Source organism: Schistocerca americana, chromosome 2 (assembly GCF_021461395.2).
Source record: "Schistocerca americana isolate TAMUIC-IGC-003095 chromosome 2, iqSchAmer2.1, whole genome shotgun sequence".
Taxonomy (NCBI): domain Eukaryota; kingdom Metazoa; phylum Arthropoda; class Insecta; order Orthoptera; family Acrididae; genus Schistocerca; species Schistocerca americana.
The window spans coordinates 141,172,729-141,178,182 of record NC_060120.1 but is presented as its reverse complement, the minus strand read 5'-3'; positions in this window follow the sequence as shown (position 1 = coordinate 141,178,182).

The window sequence follows — 5,454 nt, the reverse complement described above, 5'->3', positions numbered from 1 at the left end:
TGGCCAGCTGCGTCCTTCTCGTCGCCTGCGTGGCTGAGATAGCGGCAACCGACAAGCACCCGCTATCCGGCATCCGTATCTGCAGCCCTCGCCTCGGGAAGTCCCTGGCGTGTGTTGGGAGCCGGGATGACTTCCCGCAGTAGCGAGCCGGAGAGTGACCTGCCGCTGGTTGTCTGCGGGAAAAGTTTATTTTATTTTATTTTATTTTATTTATGATTATTACATCCATAAGAAAACCTAAATTGAGCAAGGTAGAAGGATCTTTTTACCCATTCGCAGAGTGTACAAGTTAGGTGGGGCGACAACATATTCTTGTCATGTGACGCACATGCCGTCACCAGTGTCGTATAGAGTATATCAGACGTGTTTTCCTGTGGAGTAATCAGTTGACCTATGACCTTGTGATCAAATGTTTTCGGTTCGCATTGGAGGGGCATGTCCTTTTGTCTACTAATCGCACGGTTTTGCGATGCTGTCGCAAAACACGTACACTAAACTTATTACAGTGAACAGAGACGTCAATGAACAAACGGACAGATCATAACTTTGCGAAAATAAAGAAAAAAAAATTTTCGCTCGAGGGAAGATTTGAACCAGGGACCTCACGTTCCGCAACTGCTCACGCTAACCACGGGACCACCGCAAGCCTGGATTCGCATGTTCCTTGATGTTGCTTATATTGCACATGGACTACTCAGTTTGTAAATTTTGCTTATTTTTTTCATAGTTCCACACAACTTCTTCCTGTTTTCTCGATTGATCTGTGTTCAGTTTTTCAAGGCCTATTCACTATGCCAACTTATAACTAAATCTGAGGGGGGGGGGGTGATGGGGAGGTTCCCTTGTTAGTGCATCTGCATTACTGTGCTTCTCCCCAGGCTTGTGCACCACCTCGTAGTCGAATTCACTAAGCCTCACAGCCCACTGAGCGAGTCTAGTGGGCGGATCATTCACCCCCAACAACCACTTCAACGCAGCATGATCTGTCACTACCTGAAATCTTCTCCCATATAAATAACATTTAAAATATGTGATTGCATAGATTACGCTAAGCATCTCCCTCTCTGTTGTTGAGTAATTCTTCTCTGCTGGATTCAACTGCCTAGTCGCATAGGCTACCGGATGTTCTTTGTCATCAGTTTCCTGACTAAGGACACACCCTACTGCTTGATTCGATGCATTGCATGCTAGTATAAACTCCTTTTCAATATCTGGAAACACAAGAACCGGACTTAATGTTAACACTTCTTTCAGTTTGTCAAACGCTTTTCTTACGCTCTTTTGTCCACTCAAATTTCACACTCTTCTGTAACAATCGCGTCAACGGTTGTGCTAAGTCTGCAAAACCCTTCATGAACTTTCGATAGAAACTGCAAATTCCGATGAATGATTGCACTTCCTTAACTGTTTTCGGTTCCCAAAATTCCCTTACAGCCTGTACCAACCTCGGATCTGTTCGCACTCCGTCCTTACTGATAATATGAGCCAAATATTTTACATCTGCTAATGCGAAATGACACATCTCCAGGCTCAACGTCAAACGAACTGCTCTTAACCACATAAAGACTTCCCTTAACCGCTGTCTATGTTGCTCCATACTACTTGAAAACACTATAATGTCATCCAAATAGACAAGACACTATCGTGGTTTCAAACCCCTCAAGACACTGTCTAGCAACCTCTGAAACGTTGCCGGAGCATTTTTCAAACCTAATGGCATTGGCATTCTAATGTACTGGTAATGGCCTCCAGGTGTAGAGAAAGCAGTTTTTGGACGATCCTCTGGAGCCACCTCTAACTGATGATAACCACTTGTCAAATCCATCGTTGAAAAGTACTGGCACTGTCCTAAGTGATCCAAAGGCTCCAATATGTTTGGAATAGGGTATGCATCCATTACTGTCTTATTATTGACGTATTGGTAGTCACAACAGAACTTGTATTTCTTAGTTCCATCTGCAGATTTTTTAGGCACAACGACAATGCCTGCTCCCCAGCAACTATTACTATGCTCTATAATACCGTGCGCAAACTGCTTATCAATGAAATCCTCCACAATTGACTGCAAATACCTCGGTATTCTGCATGGTTTATGGTAAACAGGTGCTTCATTCCCTGTTGGTATCCTATGTTGGACTAATGGAGTTGCTGGTAATGGCCCTTGTGGAAAAAAACGAATCCTTAAATTCCTACAATAATTCTTCCATATACTCTCTTTCTCCTCCTTTCAAATGCTTAATTTTGTCATGCAATGCAGTTATATCGGCACTTAGTGGTTGATCGCTTTGCCTACCTCTTGAACACCAGTCTTTGTTGTCATCTGGCACATCCAAATTTTCTACTAAAACTCCTTTCCTCAAATTCATGTCTACAGCGCTAAAATTAACCACGTTCACAGGAACTACTCGCCCGTCATTCCCCTCCTGTACATGTACAACACTGTTTCACAAAACAACCCAATGAACCCAAATCTTCATTATTCTCCAATGGTTCAATAGCACATACTGTACCCACAGGTAGATTCGACTCCACACTTATCCAAAGTGACCTCCCGGTGCCACTAGACACAAAATCATGTGAATTAAGCCTTAATGCTAATGCACGTGGTTCAATTGGTTTGTTCATTATGTTGAATGCCCCTCGCGACAGCTCTGTATTGACAACACTTTCCCCTAGAGGAAATAACATTCCACCAAGTTCCACAGTTCATTGTCCAAGGTCAATTTTGGCATGATGTTGATGAAAGAAATCTACTCCTAGGATCATGTCGTAGCCCTCGCTTAGCCATGGTACTACCTCCATGCATGCATTAAATCAGACTTTATATATACCAAGATGGTATCTGTTCTTTCGGACATGTCCAAAGGCACAGATACCATCGGTCACCATGCAGCCCATTAGACTGAAATTACAATAAAATGAACACCCTTAGCTGCTTACAGGCGTTGATATACGTCAACGGGAACAGATGAAAATGTGTGCCCCGACCTGGGCTCGAACCCGGGATATCCTGCTTACATGGCAGACGCTCTATCCATCTGAGCCACCAAGTTCAATTTAAACAATGTGGCGAATTTAGAGTGTTTCATATTCACATTGGTTTCCTTATACACTCCATCCCAGCTTTGTTTGGATTTAATGTTCAGCACTCGACATTTAGCATTATCGTTTAGTATTAACTGTTTTAGCATTAAGCATTTACCATTTAATGGTGGTTATCAAGGGGGTATGGAGACCACCTAGGGAGAATGGTGGACACCTAGGTGAACTATAGCCACCTAGTATGGGAATGGTGGTCATCTACTGGGAACGTTGGCCACCTAGGTGGAATGGTGGCCACCCTGTAAAATGACAACTTCTTGTTGGATGGAAATAGAGAGGAGGAAGGCATGGGGAGCAAAACGCACAACTGGTCTATTTCCATCAATTCAGCTGGAAAAAGAGGAGGAGTAGGATGTATAAAGCACACACAGTTGGTCTGTTTCCATTACCTCTTGCGTTTTTTTTTTTTTTTTTTTTTTTTTTTTTTTTCGTACTAAGCTATGAATTGTTGGAGATATATCCGCTGCTCCTGTTCTTCAACCATGTCAGTGGGAGTGCTGTACACCTCACTTTTGAGATGACACGGGGCAGGAAGATCCAGATGATTGATGTAAGGTGATCTTAGTGGCCAGCTTACAGGTTGCCCTCGACTTCCCCATATTGTGTAATATTGGCACATTAGATGTCATCTTGTATCAGCAGCACAATGTGTTTGTACCCTATCATGTTGTACTATATCCCCCCTTTGTAGCAGGCTGTGGGTGAAATTTGAGCACAAGGAAGGAAACAAAATGAAGAAGAAAGGCTATTAAAGTTTATTTTTACATCGCCTCCTCCAAGCATTGAAAAATCTTGTAAAGATATTGTTTTTATAAACAGAGCTTAGGTAATGATCTCCCTAATGCCCAGCTGTCTCTTCAAGAGCTGAGCCATTGTTGGTGCAGTAGGAGCTTATTCTCTTTACTTGCGGTAAGAGTTAGTGTCTTGGTCCTAAAATGTTACGAATTTTATAAGAAAAATTGAAATTTATTAGTGTAATGGATGTTAGTGAAGCGCTAGGGAATTCATAAACGATTTTACAGGAGTTAGGTGTGTTTTTAATAGTACAGATCTGGTAGCAAGTGATCAGTTATAGAACTTCAGCCTATTGTTATCCAACCGGTCCTTCTGCGGCGTAATGCCAGACCATCTGGAGTGCACTCTGTGCTGATGAAACATTCCTATGTATCGTCTCTTACGTAATGGGTACAAAACGCCAGTTTTTGGGGCACAAATATAGCACGTCTTGCAAATTGTAGTACTATTTATCGTTACGGCACTACACAACAGTTAAAGGCGTCATACACATCAGTTTCGTGTGAAAAATGTGATACAAAGTTAGTTGACAAGCATATTTTTTGTCAAACCTACTTCTTAGTGAACAGTCCTCTTCGTACTGTGCCATAGCTTTATCCAATCCTGATTTTTCTTTTCTTTTTAAGAATAAGAATACGTTGATTCAGACTCGGATTGCTTAAAATTAATAGATTGCTATACGCGCGAATGTTACGCACAGACTTATGCCTTATGATTACCGGTGTATTAACAGTCTATGAGTGGACAAAGATCTAAATCTGTTCCTATTCTGTGACATACCGTAGTGTAGACATTTGTAGAAGGATTAGAAAACACTGACTTCTTGTTTTCTTGTTCTCACACTTTTAAGTTTTGCATTGAGTGTTAATTTTTTACTCGCTTGATAGAGGTATGAGTTACTTATCAGTTTATTTAAAAATTGCATTTTTTATTACAGGAAGGACCACCTGCCTCACACAGCATTAATTTATTGTCTTACCGTGGGCAATGGCCAGATAAAATAATTAAAACTACAAAATCTGTAGAAAGAAGCCCATTCGAAATAACTGCTGTCAACTCCCCTGGTGCCATACAGGCTGAAGATTTATTCCGTATAACTGAAAAAGAAAATTGTCTGAGCTAAGGATATCCACAGAAAGTGCCTCTTGTGTTCTGTTTCAAAAAATTAGGTGGTTTTGTTTTTTTTGCAAATTTTTGTGTTGAACCTGTCTCGCTTGCAAATTCGCCACGGTTTCCAGACAGTGAGAATATGTCAAGATTTCTAGTCCAACATGCATGCGGACAAGCTTGACAAGGGCGGGGAGATCCTCGGCTGCGGTGGAAGGTGAATCCTCGACGAATTCGGCAGAGAGAAGGAGAGGCTCGCCATACAGCACCTTGGCGAACAAGATATTAAGATCATCTTTATGAGGCGAGCAAATACCCAGCAAGACCCATGGGAGAGCGTCCAACCAGAGGCCTCTGTGGCACATTAGGGCAGCCTTGACTGTGCGGTGTCACTGCTCAATGAGGCTGTTCGACTGCGGGTGGTATGCTGTGATATGAAACTTGGCGATT